Below are 16561 nucleotides of genomic sequence, written 5' to 3' on the forward strand. Positions count from 1 at the left end.
TTGCACTTCATGGCTCAGTAATCACGTTTGACTTGTCTGATTTAGGATGGTTTTCCAATCTTATTGCCATAGTATATATGCCACACAACCTGGCTCACTTACGGGCTTGGCAAAGGAGTTAAGTCAAATATGAGTCAAGGTGGAGATTTTTTGTGTATGCCTTGCATTTTAGACCAAAAAAGTGGGTGACATCACAACGAGAGAAGACACACCAACGCAATGAGCTGCCGACATCATGACAAGAAGAAAGCCGTTGTTTTGACAACGCGACACCTCCTATTCACGACGAAAATGGAATGCCACGTCATGACGTGGTGACGTGTTCCTTAAGTTTCTCAGTTTCCTTGTTTCAATTAAATTCTAATTTGGTGTCCCACTTAAACTCTAATTAATCTAGGGATATTCTAAATAGAAAAGCTACAAATTTCAGCTTATGAAAGGGCTATAGTTACCTTAGGTTTAAACATAGAAGCTAACACAATCAAGAGAAACTTTTGTGTTTTAGTTTGAAGGGGTTTTTCCTTTGGGTTTTGGGTTTTCTTTGTTTTGACTCTCTCCATCTTGTACTTTTCTCTTATTAGTGAAATCTCCTTTTACCCGTGATTTTTTTTTATCATTTTCAGAGGAGTTTTTCCACGTAAAATTTGTGTGTTCTTTTTTTTTTAATTTCTTTGTTATTATTATTATTTTTTTGGGATCGACTCATATAAAAAACAAAATGAGAAAAGTAGAGAAGATCGTAGACACAAATTTACATGAAAAAATCCCTCCAAAGAGGATAAAGCCATGGGCAAAGAAAGCTTCACTAATCTAACAAACAAATGAAGAGTAAAAGATGGAGAAAATAATCCCAAATAGAAAAACCCAAATCTAAAATACAAAGCTCTCCAAAAAACCTTCCCCAAAACTCTTCATCAAATCTCACGTAAGAGATATTATGTTAAACAGGGCTACAGAGACGCTTTAAATCGGTTAATATTAAAGTTCTAATATGACTAAAATATTCCTAAATTAATAAGAGCTCAACTGGGAAAAGATAGTAGAGTTTAGCTGGAAGAAGCAACCTAATTTATGTTGAATACACTTCACCACATTGTGACATGGCATATGGCCTCATCGGGACTTCGTCTATCGCTACATCGTGCTCCTCCTTGTCGTGATGTCAATTTTGTTCCTTCTCTGGTTTGCCCAAAAATGTGAGGCAACCCCATAAATCTCCACCTTGACTCATACTTTTGCAACATCTTCTTTTCCAAGAACCATTAGAGGCCTAACTTGATTTTGCATAATACTTAACTAAGTCCAAACAGTCATTGGACTTTGAAACTAGAAGACTTTTAGTTTTCTGAACTGCAAAATCAAAATTGACTAGGGTCTACTTCTTACAAAAATAGTTCTTTGCCTTTCTAACTCCTACACAAAGAACCTTTCTTATTAAAAAAGGTCATACATTTCTCACTTGTATGACTAAGTTGTTCGTGCTTCAAACGAGTCAACTCTGACTCCTTAAAAAAAATAAGGAAATTACTACTTTACCTTTCACCATTGAACCATGCAGAACATAAAGACTGCTGGTCTTTCGACCTCTCATCAAAACGAGATGTCCACAAGATACCTTAATACTGCTTGACTCGTTGGCGATCCTACTGCCATACCCTAAATTAGGGCCTAAAAGTTTTAGGGGTATTTTAGGAATTTTAGCCTTCGAGTGTTCAGAATTCTATGACATGGCAAATCGGTAATGTTTTCAATTATGGTTTTTAGAAAATTAAATCAATTTCTAAAAATGAGTTTTAAATACATTTAATTGTAGAAAAAGGATTAATTTGTAAAAGAGTCAAAATTGTGAGTTTTTAAGAAGCAATTAGACCAAAATTTTAAAACTAACCAAAACTACTATTGCCATCCCTTGATTCTATCTTGCTATTTCAATCAATTTTGAACTCCAATTCCTAGTCCTCTTTGATTTCTATCACCCTTGAACCTTAAACCTCTATAAAAGACTAAGAAAAACACCCAAAAATACCATAGTTCCGCCATTGTCAAGCTTTTGGGTTTTTTAGGTTTCGATCAAACGCATAGATTTTCTTCATGTAAGGTAAAAATTTAATTCCTTGTGAGTTTTAATGTTTTCTAGTATTTAAAACTAAGTTGTTAGCTGTTAAAACGCATGTTCTTGATAAAAGCCAAAAATCGGGTCATTAATGGTAAATTTCAGGTTTGTGGATAAAAACTTGATTTTAAAGTGTTTTTCAATTATATTTAACCTAATTAGAAGCTTTCTAAAGTAACTTTCAAGTTTCATCAAGGATTTCTAGGGTTTTAATGAATTTTCGTTGTAATTGCCAAAACTTGTCGAAAAATTTTGTTTCTTTAAAACACGTAGTTTTTTAAGTTTAAAGGTTGGAAATTAGTCATAGATGAATATGTAGATGAATGAAATTCATTTTATACAAAAAGATTAAATGTAGACCAAGATATTCGAATCTAAAGTTTTCTATGTTGAAGGTTTCAGTTAAAAGATAAGGCAGCTTAGGCTTATGTTTGTGACTGTTTTAATGAAGTTGATGATTGATTGTTGAATGTGTGTTTGTGTGGTTTGTCTTGTTGAAGTGTCGAAGTCAAAAGGACCTTCAACAAGTAGAGATAAAGGCAGAGAAAGCTTGTCTAAGTTTTTGGTTTTCGGCAAAAGTGTATATTTTGGTGAGTGTTTGGATTAGCTGCTCGTAAGCGATTCATTGTGTATTTGGGAATTTAGAGGTAGCCTAAACCCCTTCTCTAAATTCTGAGTGTAAATTTATTTTACCTATGCTAATTATGTGATAAATATGTTTGTGAAATGTGATAAAGAAAGTTATGATGTGACAAAATATGAACATGTTGTGATGACTGTTGTGATGGTAAATATGAGAGCATGTTATTCATACCATGTAACAGTGTGTATAATATGCTAATGATATGGTTATGCAGAGAATATGTATGAATAATCGGTAAAGTAATATTTGATGCTAGTATGGATATTTTGGCCTTGTGACTTAATGAGACTGTTGGATATAGTTGGCATGCCATAAGATTGTGGGTACTCACTTATATGTGTTGTGAAATTTGGGGCATTGAGGCCCAGGGACAATTTTGGAGAGATAATAGAATGCGAGCTAAGCTCCATTCACCATGATATGTATGTTTGGTGTGTTAGAGAGTGTTACCTATAAGCTACACTTATAGGATATGTTCAACTCTATGAGTTTATGTGTAGTGTGTTGGAGATCCGTGTATCCGATGAGTGATGATGGAGCTCACTTTTATGTTTCCTAACTCAAGTGCCAAATTATCCTAAAAAGTGTATATATGTGTAATGGGATGTATGCCTAAATGAGTATGTGGATGCTATGCAAATTATTATAACTTGCGTTTAATTGGGATTATATGTGACTAAATGTGATTTATATGCATCAGAATATATGGCTAAATATTCATATATAAATGTGTAAAAGGGATACATGAAAGATGGTTAAATATGTAAATTATGGCACTAAGTTAAAGACGTTTTGGAAAAATTCTATAAGTTGTTTGGTTGATGTATGACGGCTTGTTTGCGTAGTGGTTATTCTGAGCATTCACTAAGCTTGTTAAGCTCACCCACTCCTTTTAGACCATTGAAGATAAGTAGTGCTACTGTGAGCAGTGTGGTCTCGAGGAGTGATCCAAGCCAGGAGCTTAGTTGCTATTAGTAGGGGTTAATTGTTTAATTAGGTTTGGCAATAAAAGGCAATGTGATAGGTGTTATCTGATTTTTCTATGAATTTTTAGTTGATTGCATGCCTATTATGATTGGTATTTTGTAGACTTGAAAATATGATGTTGGGGATTTCTATTTGAGGTATTTGTGAGTATTTTATAAGGTATTTGATGCATGACATTTAGGACTAATCGAGAATGATCAATATGCTAATACATGTTATATTTTAAGGCCTAGAACAGAGGTATCAATATTTGGGCTTTAAAAATGATATCTTTGTTATTTTTAAACTTCAAACAGTCTATTTTGCTTGTAGGTATCGATATTTTATCTTGAGTATCGATACTCGAGGTGAAATTATCGATACTTTTTCGGTGATACGATATTTTTTGAAAGTTGGGTTTTTGAAACAAGGAACAGTAAACTAATTTGGTAGCAATTTTCCAAGTGGTATCGATACCACTTGAGAGAAATATTGACACCACTCTTTTAGTATCGATACCTACGTAACAGTTTGGAGAATTTTTTGATTGATTTAAATGCATGTATAATTATTGTTATAAGACTATGTGATGTATGTTTAGCATGTAACGATGATAACTAAAAAGTGAGATTGACTTAATACCTATATGAATACTAAAATAGAAGACATTTCTTTTACAATGAGATTTTAAAATGTTGTGTATAACACTAGTCGATGATGTGGCATCTTGATATTTGAGATTGACAACCAGGCCGAGTATAGGGTGCTACATTTACAACACTTTGAGTCTAAATTTTCGAAGGAGATGAGATTCTTCTTTAAATTAGGCACATGCCAAACATCTGACAATGTCCTAATTATTCTGTCGTGCATCCTGATTTGTATGGTACCAAAAATGGTTACCTTACAGGGTGAATTGTTTCCCATAAGCATAACTCCACCTTCAACTGCACTATATTTAGAGAACAAATCCTTGTTTGAACACATATGGAAAGATAACCTCGAATCTAGAATCCACTTGGGTGTAAGTTTATTGGAATGGTAATCCTTAATACAAAATGATAACCTAGCATGTGCTTAACCAATGAGATGAAGTTAACATGCAAAAGACTATGCCAAGGTGGGTTATGAACATATTTAGGCCATGTTAAATACCATTGAAGTTTATAAATGTGTATAGATGTTGAGGGTGACCATTGGCTTGGGAAATAGCCTCCAAAAAGGTCCACACGGGTAGACACACGGGCATGTGTCTAGGCCGTGTGTGACACACGGTCAGTCTCTATAGGGGTGTTGTATGGCCATGTGTCTCCTGGACCTAAAATTTTAGGTCAGCATGCATGGTAGTAAACACACATGCAGGGACACGACCGTGTGTCTCAACCGTATGGAGGACACGGCCTAGCACACGAGCTTGTGCCTTGGCCGTGTGCCCCCAAATGAGTGATGACATCATAAATAGAATGTCTAAGTTTTTGGACACAGGTGTGTCTAGGTCGTGAGAGGGACACGGGCATGTGCTTGGCCATGTGAAAACCCCTATAGGTTCGAAATGGAAAATAAATCAAATAATTCAACACTAGTGAAGGGCACGGGCGTGTCCCCAAGCACAAGAGCGTGTGCTTTGCCTCCACACAGGCGTGTGAGGCATAACCCTAGGCATTTTACTAAAATTTTCCATAGTTTTTAGTTTAGTCACTCACCGCTAATAATGTATAGTTTGGGGCCCTGTAGGCCCATAATAGGGACAATATGATTTTGTTCATTTGGTTTGAATTTGGAAAAGAAATTTTACAACTCGTCTTTCTGAAATATCTGAGTATGTGTCTAGTAAAGCCTCGTACTTTTTTCTGGTCTCGAGTACGGGTAAGGGGTGTTACATTTAGTGGTATCAGAGCTATGGTTTAGTCAATTCTTAGGCTAACGTACCATGTAACGAGTTTAGCTATACATGCCATTATACAAATTTTGATAGTGTGACATCACTAGATTTTTAATTGTATTTGAATATAGTAAATGTCTTCTAATCAAGCATAAGATGAGTCTAAGGGAGATGAGAGCCATGCTCCAGCTTCCATACAATGAGATGTTTCTAATAGTAGTAGAAGGCCTATGTTAGAAGGTCGAGAAGAGTCGTGAGCAACCTTTTTCGATATGATGGATGAATGGTTCAGGGAATACCTGAGAAACTGCCCTGAAATTCCACGTCCACCTCCACCTGCTAACCGACATGATGAAGTACCAAGGGTTGTTGAACTAGTATGAATTGGGTAAGGCCCCAGTGGATAAACTTAGAAAATACAGGGTTGAAAAGTTTAGGGCTAAGGTCGATGATGATGTTAAACGAGCTGAATTTTGGCTCGAGAATACTGTGCGAGTTTTGGATGAATTGTCATGTACACTCGAGGAGTGCTTGAAGTGTGTTGTATCTCTTCTGAAAGATACTGCATACCACTGGTGGAAGACAGTATCCTCAATGGTACCAAAGGAAGACATTACATAGGAGTTCTTCCAAGCTGAGTTTAAAAAGAAATACATCAGTCAAAGGTTTTTAGAATCGAAGCGAAAAGAGTTCCTGGAACTCAAAAAAAGAAATAATACTGTGTAAGAGGACGAAAGGGAAAGGAGTTCCTGGAACTCAAACAAGGAAATAGGACTGTGCCAGAGTACGAAAGGGAATTTGTATGGTTAAGTTAGTATGCAACGGAGTGGGTTCAATCAGAGATAGAAATGTGTAAGCACTTTGAGGAAGGCTTGAATTAGGAAATTAGATTACTGATTGAGATCCTTGAGATATGAGAATTTGCTGCATTAGCTGATCGGGCTAAGAAGGCCAAAGAGCTTAATAATGAAAGAAAACAAGCAATGAGAGAAGCTCAAGTTTCAAGTAAGAGATCCAGTGGTAAGACATACTCGTTTCCCATAAAGAAATTGATGAGTCACCAGGAACGTTCCACTTCATCAGTGGGATATTTGGGTAGAGCAAGGAGTTCCAAACATCATAACCCAAAGTCTTCTTCCCTTATGGTAACTAGTGTGGGAAATGTAGATGAACAAAAGCTGAAGTGTAAAAGCTACAACAAATTCCACTTCGGAGAGTGCCAAATGAAGAGCAGTGCATGTTTTAGATGTGGGTCTCTTGACCATTTTCTCAGAGACTACCCGGAGCGAGCTAATAAAGAGGTTGAATTACCCTCACAATCGAATGCTCCTATTTCTCGAGGTAGACCTCTGAGACATCCCAGTAGTGTAAGTGTTAGTCAAACTATTGCTAAGGATGCTACTGCAAAATCAGAAGCTCGAGCCCCGACAAGAACTTATGCAATCCGTACTCGAGAGGAAACTCTGCTCCTGATGTCATCACGGGTATATTTTTTATCTATAATACTCATGTCATTGCCTTAATTGAACCAGGGTCAACCCATTCGTACATTTGCATGAAATTGGTGTCTAGCATGAACATGTCTGTAGAACCTACAAAATTTGTGATTAAGGTGTCAAACCCTCTAGGCAAGTCAGTCCTAGTTGATAAAGTCTATAAGAATTGTCCCTTGATGATTCAAGGTCATTGTTTTCCAGCTAACCTTATGTTATTGTCATTCGATGAGTTTGATGTAATACTTGGCATGGATTGGTTAGCTGTGCATGATGTGATTGTAAATTGTGGTAACAAACATATTGAATTAAAATGCTCAGATTGTGAGATTCTATGGATTGGTTCAAGTGAGTTGGATACTCTACCGGTTGTGATTACCTCAGTCATGGCTCAAAGGTATTTGAGAAAAGGATATGAAGCCTACCTTGCTTTGTGTTGAATACTAAAGAATCTGAGTTGAAGTTGGAATCAGTACCGATAGTATGCGAGTATCCGGATATGTTTCCGGAAGAGTTACCTGGATTACCACTCGTTAGAGAAGTGGAGTGTGGTATTGAGCTGGTGCCTGAGACAACTCCTATTTCTATTGCTCCATATAGGATGACACCAACTGAACTGAAAGAGTTAAAAGCACAGTTGCAAGAACTAACGGGTAAAGGTTTTGCAAGACCGAGCTTTTCGCCTTGAGGTGCTCTAGTATTATTTGTAAAGAAGAAAGATGGTTCGATGAGGCTATGTATAGACTACCGACAACTTAACAAGGTAACTATCAAGAACAAGTATCCGTTGCCGAGGATTGATGAGCTGTTTGATCAATTGAGAGGAGTCACTGTATTTTCAAAAATAGATCTGAGATCCAGTTACTACCAGTTACGAGTTAAAGAGTTGGATGTGCCTAAGACTACTTTCAGGAAGAGTTATGGTTATTTCGAGTTCTTGGTCACACCTTTTGGTCTAACGAGTGCCCCAGCTGCATTTATGGACTTAATGAATTGTGTTTTCCGACCATACTTGGACAAGTTTGTTGTGGTATTCATTGACGATATTTTGATCTATTTCCGTAATGAGTCCGAGCATGCTAAACAATTGAGGACTATTTTACAAACTTTGTGAGACAAGAAATTGTATGCTAAGTTCAGCAAAAGCAATTTCTGGCTTCGAGAGGTCAGATTCTTGGGCACATTGTGTCGGGTGATGGCATTTGAGTAGATCCAAACAAAATTTCTACCATTGTTGAATGGAAGCAGCTGAAGAAATTAACTGAGGTTAGAAGCTTCTTGGGCTTAGCTGGTTACTATTGACTCTTTGTGAAAGGATTTTCGATGATTGCAACTCCTTTGACGAGGTTGCTGCAAAAAGATGTTAAGTTTGAATGGTTAGAAAAGTGTCAGCAGAGCTTTGAAAAGCTAAAGACATTGTTAGCGGAAGCTCCAGTTTTAGTATAGCCCAAACCGGGAAAGGAATTCGTGGTCTACAGTGATGCGTCCTTGAATGGACTAGGTTGTGTGCTGATGCAAGAAAGCAAAGTGATAGCCTATGCTTTGAGGCAGTTGAAACCACATGAGAAAAATTATCCAACACATGACTTGGAGCTAGCTGCCATTGTATTTGCCCTGAAGATTTGGAGACAACATTTGTATGGTGAGACGTGTCGTGTATTCACCAATCACAAGAGTTTAAAATAGTTGATGACTCAAAAAAAATTGAATTTGAAACAATGGAGATGGTTAGAGTTGATTAAAGATTATGAATTGATCATTGACTACCACCCGGGAAAGGCGAACGTGGTCGCAGATGCACTAAGCAGAAAATCCTTGTTTGCTTTGAGAGTCTTGAACACGCAGTTGGCATTGTTAGATGATGGTTCAGTCTTGGCAGAGTTAAGAGCCAGGCCAACATTTCTACAAGAAATTTGTGCAGCCCAGGTCAATGATAGTGATTTGCAAGCCAAGAGAACTTAATACAAGTCAGGAATTGAATCAGATTTTCGGATTGGTTCTGACGGTTGCTTGATGTTCAGAGATAGGATCTGTGTACCAAGAGACGATGAGCTTATTCAGAAAATTCTGCAAGAGGTACCTGATAGCCATTTGTTTATTCACCGGGGAAGTACCAAGATGTATAATGATTTGAAGAAAATGTATTGGTGGATTGGCATGAACAGAGACATCTTTAAATTTGTATCGAAATGCTTGATATGCCAGTAAGTCAAGGCTAAACACCAAGTACCTTCAGGTTTTTTACAGCCTATGATGGTCCCCAAATGGAAGTGGAACAGGATTACTATAGATTTTGTGACTGGATTACCGTTGACACCGAATAAGAAAGATATTGTTTGGGTTGTGATTGATAGACTGATGAAGTCAGCTCACTTCATTCTGGTACGGATAGATTATTCCCTTGACAAATTGGCTAACTTGTATGTATCTGAAATTGTGAGATTACACGGGGTACCAATATCGATTATCTTAGATAGGGATCCGAGATTTAATTCGAGATTTTGGAAGAAGCTGCAAAAAGCCTTGGGTACAAAGTTGAATTTTAGTACAGCTTTTCACCCACAGACTGATGGTCAATCTGAACAAACGAATCAGATTCTTGAGGACATGTTACGGAGTTGCATCCTTAAATTTCAGGGTAGTTGGGAAAAATACTTACTATTAGTGGAATTTGCCTACAACAATAGTTTCCAGACGAATTTGAAAATGACACCCTATGAGGCCTTATATGGCAAGAAGTGTCGAACTCCACTGTATTGGATAGAACTCAAGGAAAGTCAGATTCATGAAGTTGATTTAATCAAGGAAACTGAAGAAAAGGTTAAAGTGATACGGGATTGCTTGAAAGCGACATCGAATAGGCAGAAGTCGTATGTTGATTTGAAAAGGAAAGAGATCAAGTTTTAAATTGGAGATAAAGTGCTTTTGAAAGTGTCTCCATGGAAAAAAAGTATTGAGATTTGGCCAAAAAGGAAAATTGAGCCCGTGATTTATAGGACCATATGAGATCACTGAAAGACTTGGACCATTAGCCTACCGTTTAGCGTTGCCACCCGAATTGAAAAAATTCATGATGTATTCCATTTATCCATATTGCGATGGCATCGATCAGACCCCTCCCTTGTGATTTCACCTACGAAAGTCGAAATTAGACCGGACATGACTTATAGTGAAGGACCGGTTAAGATTTTGGCTCGAGAAGTCAAATAGTTGAGGAATAAGGATATATCCTTGGTGAAAGTTTTATGGCATCAACATGGAGTGGAAGAGGCTACATGGGAGCCCGAAGAAACTATGAGGAGTCAATATCCGAACCTATTTATTGGTAAGACTTTCGTGCATCCTGATTTGTATGGTACTAACAACGGTTACCTTACAGGGTGAATTGTTTCCCATAAGCACAACTTCACCTTCAACTGCACTATATTTGGAGAGCAAATCCTTGTTTGAACACATATGGAAAGATAACCTCGAATCCAGAATCCACTCGAGTGTAAGTTTATACCTTTCGGTCATAGACACCAACAACCAATCATCATCATTGTCCTCGGCCACACTAGCGTTGACTACCTTAGTCTTTAGTTCCACACAGCTCTTAGCAGCTCTTCTATTTTTATTTTTTAGTTTATAACATTCTGCTTTAATATGACCCAACTTCTAGCTATAATGACATGTTTTGTCACTATAACATCCCGAATTAGGGCCTAGTCAGAATAGTGGTTTTGAGACCACAAGTTTGACGTGAAAATAATTATTTTATGATCATTATGAGGTCTAGGATATGAGAATAAGCATGTTTGAAAGTTTCATGAAGAAATTCTATATGCAAGGTGTCCAATTGGACATTAGGGACCAATTTGAATAAATTGCAAAACTTGGGTTCTAGAAGCAATTTGTATGAAATTGCTTTGGAATATTAATTAGAGGTTCTTAAAGAGTGATTTACCCAATTTTTAAGTTTTTGGACAAAAATGGGCATGCATGGAAAATTTTGGAAGTTTAGTAAGGAAGGGCATTTTGGTCACTTGGTAATAAACTGAATAAAAAGGGAAAATTCAAGCTAAAATTAGCTCATTTTCTTCTCCATACTGCCAAAATTCTAAGGGCCTCCATAGCTAGGGTTTTCCAACATTTCAAGATTGATAGTAAGTCAATCCTAGCCTCGTTTTTTATGTTCTTCGTATTTTTGATATCCTCGTAACATGCTCTTTCTATTTCTACCCATATCTCATACTAGAGTTCATGTTTAAAAAATTACCCATGCATGATATGTTTGTGTTTTGATGCTTTATGAAGGAATATGAGAGTTTAAAGGATGGTAAACAACTTTTACTAAGTGGTTTTTCATAGAAATGACTTAAAGGACTAAATTGTAAAAGTTGTGAAAATGGGTAGAAAAATATAGAATGAAGGAAAAACATGGGCTGCCATGAGTATGAATAACGTTCGGAAAGGCTTGGGTAGCCAAGGAATTACATGCATTTCATTATACGAGCCTTAGGACTAAATTGTAAATATTGTGAAAAGTTAGGGGCAAAATGGTCATTTTGCCCGGGAGTGAGTTTTAATCCTAAAATGAAAAATGTGATGTATTAATAGTCTAATTTTATTGATATAGACCCCGAGGAACTAATTCCGAAGGTCGATCATGGAAAAAGAAAGGTTTTAGAATAACTGAGACACGAATCCAAAACGACCATCAGGTAAGTTCATATAACCCGAAGTAAACTCTTAATATACTTAAAAATGCATGTTCTTGAATGTATGATAATTAGATATTCATTGCATGATAGTCCATAAGACGTGCTTGTGTAAATGAAAAGAGGATAAATGTCCCGGTTGAAATAAAAAGGAAAATCCGATGGTTAAATTATGGCTTACATGACTTGAGATCCTGCATGTGTTGCAGAGAAGGATTTAGCCCAAACGGGTAATTTGCTGATCTCAATATAGAAAGGATCTAGCCCGGACGGGTGTTCCTTGAGTGATCGAGCCTTCCGAAGAATATGGGTACAGTAAGGATTTAGCTTGGACGGGTAATCCGATTAAGGACTGAATTTAGCCTGGATTGGCAATTCAGATCCAAGTTTATGAGAGCAATTGTCGTTGAAAAGATTTAGCCTAGATTGGTAATCCTGACAATGCTCTATGAGATGATACTACGGGGGATTTAGCCTGGACTGGTAATCTTGCCGTAAGATGAAAGGTTAGTGGGAGTGCGTACTTGAGATGATCACTTGTATGACTTGACGGTAATTGGGCTATCCATCGAATTTTTCGATAAATTTAACGGGATTAATGTGAGAAATAAAGAATGGAAATATTGAATTGATGAGCTCATCTAAGACAAATGACATGATGTATTGATATGAGACTAACTTGATGATTGAGTTCATGTGATAGGGAAACTATTTCATACTTGTTGGAATTATTGCCTAATATGGTTGTATGTTAATTAATCTGTAAGTTTACTTTCTAGTTATCCAAACTAACTAAGCATTTACCCTGTTTCTTTTCCTTTGTTTTTCAGAGCTCGAGGACTCGTAAAGGTTGGAAGACGGTCGGAGCTTTGTCACACTATCAACTTGTCTTATTTTGTTATATAGAAGCTTTTATTTCATTATAATGACATGTATAGGATTTTTGGTTATGTTTGTTATATGTGTCATTTGGCTAGCCAAAGTAAGGGCTTGAATGATATGCTTACATCATTTTGTATATGGCCATGAGGTATGGCTCATTTTGATGAAGGTTATAAACCTACTAAATGTGCATGGTTACCTGTGAATGTTTCTTGTGGATGTCAAATGTGTTATACCATGAATGGATATGTGTAATGTGGCTGAATCACTTGGAGATGGTTAGGTCATAACTGGCAATGAGTTATAAAATGAGCCAAGTATAAATGTGATTATTGGAATGGTAATCCGTAATACAAAAAGGATAACCTAGCATGTGCTTAACAAATGAGATGAGGTTAAAATGCAAAAGACTATGCCAAGGTGAGTTATGAACATATTTAGGCCATGTTAAATATCATTGAAGTTTATGAATGTGTATGGATGTTGAGGGTGACCATTGGCTTGGGAAATAGCCTCCAATAAGGTCCACATGAGTAGACACATGGGCATGTGTCTAGGTCATGTGTGACACACAGCCAGTCCCCATGGGTGTGTTGTATGGCCATGTGCCCCTGCACCTAAAATTTTAGGTTAGCATGCATGGTAGTAAACACACGAGCAGAGACAAAGCCGTGTGTCTCAACTGTGTGGAGGGCACGGCCTAGCACATGGGAGTGTCCCTTGCCCGTGTGCCCCTAAATGAATGATGACGTCATAAATAGAATGCTCGAGTTTTTGGAAACGGGCGATGACACAGGCGTGTTGTAATGCCCCCTTCCCATGTCCGATGCCGGGACATGATACGAGGCATTATCAGGCTTAAACACAAACAATCATGCAAACTTGGCCATAAAATTTCGATCAAATTTAAAACTTTTCAATTTTTATCTTAAAGTCCCTTATTTGGGCCTACGAGGCCTTAAGTGCTATGAAAGTAATTAGGGATTAAATCGGGAACTTTGGAAGGTTCGGGAAAATTTATGAAATTTTTCCATGAAGCGGAGCCACATGCCCGTGTGGACACAGGGACACGCCCGTGAGGACACAGGGACATGCCCGTGTGTCTTCAACACGCCCATGTCCTCAGGCTGTGTAACTCTCTGACTATGACGTCATCACGCAAAATGAACCACATGGCCAAGCCACATGCATGTGGGCTAGGTCGTGCCCTCCACATGGCTAAGACACATGGCCGTGTCTCTGCTCGTGTGACTAACACTTAGGCTATTTTCCAAGCCTTTGTGTTACCCTTAATTTCCACAATTCATTACATATATTAAGGACACATATCATGGCATCATTTTAATGATTTAACCTCATTCATTAAGATATATTCTTAACATTAACATGTCATTATTCATGTATTTCGCATGCTCGTGCAATATTAAGTCTAGATGCAAACATCCATGACCATTAATCTTACTATTGCACCACCTTTACTAATAATCTAGAATTATTCACTTATAACTTGTGTCATTAGACCGTGAGCATTCAAGTTCAACCAACATAATCATCTTTTTTATTTCTATATCATGCATTTTCTCATAGCAATGACCGGTTCGATTGGTGATGAAGCATTCATCATACACACATGTTATACACCACCATGCATTTTCAACAAGCATATATGCATCACAAATATTTGGGCTTAACATGGATAAATAGGCTTACAAGCCATAATCATTATAAGCCACATCTTATGGCTATATACAATGAATCATTATAAGCCAATACATTTGGCTACTCATAACAACATCTATCATAAAACTAAGTCCTTATACATGCCACTCACTTGGAATCGCTAGCATAAATATATTAATTTTCCAACGAAGATGTCTCGATAGTGTGATGCTGCCTCCGACGATCTTCAACCCCGAGCCAACTTGAAAATGCTACGGAAATGGAAAGAAGGGAGTAAGCTTTACACTTAGTAAGCTCGCATGAAAAATAATACGCTATGTGATAACATGCTATTTTTAAAATTCTTTCTATTTATTCAAAGTCCAGTCAAGCTGTTTTCCTAAGTCACAGTCACTAAATTATTCGTATCTGGAGCTACGAGACTTTAAATTGAGAACCGTTAATTTTCTATGAAACTAGGCTCATATATCTTATTACCATAAAATATTTAGAATTTTTGGTCAAGCCAGTAAGTACATTTTATTCTTTGAAGTTACCCCTATTTCGCTGTCTGGCATTTCTGACCTCTCTTCACAATAAATTAATTATATCATAGTACGGGACTTGGATGATGCTTCCATCTATTTCCCTTGAAAATAAACTCATTAAATATTTTAATAATATAAATTATAACCCATAATCATTTTTTTAAAAATTTTAAAAATTTTCCAAAATTAAGACAGGAGTCCAAGATCACTCTAACACTATTTCACAAAAATTCATATATGTAATCATATGTGATTACTTTTCTTACACAATTTCCTTTATCTGAAACTAGACTTGATAAGCTTTAATTTAATATTTTACTCAGCTTCTAACTCAATTTTCACTATTTTTGGTGGATTTTCAAAGTCAAACCGTTGGTATTGTACTAATCTATCTTAGTGCAACATGATGATAACCATCACAAATTTGTCATAGAAATTATTCTCATAAATATCACTCATTCATTTGCACTCTTATCACAAGTCCATTTCATTTCACGTGGCAAACATATGCTCGTGGGTTTCGAGTACATACCTGTGCTATCTCTTAGCACAACCACTCATCTAAACATGACAATCATATACATCATACTAGTATCATCTAAACCTAGATTTTTTTATCATTTCAATTATTTCCATTCCATTTCTCATATTAATTCCCGTTGAATTCCTCGAAATCTCGATGGATATCACATTTATCGTCAAGTTGTGCAAGCAATCATTTCAAGTACGCACTCCTGCAAACCTCACTCATTATGGTGGGATTACCAGTCGAGGTAAATCCCCCGTATCATAACTCATAGAGTGTTGTCGGGATTACCAATCCAAGTTAAATCCCTTACAATGACATACACTCTCATAAGTTTGGATCTGAATTACCAATCCAGGCTAAATTCAGTCCTTAATCAGATTACCTGTCCGAGCTAAATCCTTAATGCACCCATATTCTTCGGGAGGCACGATCACATGAGGAACACTCGTCCGAACTAGATCCTTTCCATATTGAGATCAACAGATTACCCATTCGGGCAAAATCCTTTTCTGCAATACATGTAGGATCTCATGTCATGTAAACAATGATTTATCCATCGGATATCCCTTTTTATTCAACTGGGATTTTCTCTTTTCATCAAGTATATCAATATGCATAGATGATCATGCAATGTACATTCAATTCAACACATTTTCATGTTTATTTGGGTATTAGTCCATACAACCAAAAATAACATATCACCTAGTTTTCATACAAACTTATTCATTTCATTTAAAATGTCAATTTCTATCAAATGTCCATTAACATCAAATTCAATACAATCATAGCAAGATATATTTCTTGTATAACAATAATAACATGAATAATATGCTTATTCAATCACGCGAACTTACCTCGAATACGGAAATGACAAAATTACCATTTTAGTCCAAAACTTGTATTTTCCCTATTTAACCCGAATCTCGATTTCTTTGATCTATCATTTCAAATATAGCCTATTTAGGACTCACATTATTCAAATTGACTCAAAATCGTATTTTGGAAAAATTACATTTTTTCCCTTAAACTTTATCGAAATTACACTTTTGCCCCTAGGCTCAAAAAATGATTTTTATTTAATTTTCCCATTCTATAAGCCTAACCGAACCATTTTCATAACTATAGAAAACTACAATTCTCATCATA

Source organism: Gossypium arboreum, chromosome 10, assembly GCF_025698485.1.
Source record: "Gossypium arboreum isolate Shixiya-1 chromosome 10, ASM2569848v2, whole genome shotgun sequence".
NCBI classification, from domain to species: Eukaryota; Viridiplantae; Streptophyta; class Magnoliopsida; order Malvales; family Malvaceae; genus Gossypium; species Gossypium arboreum.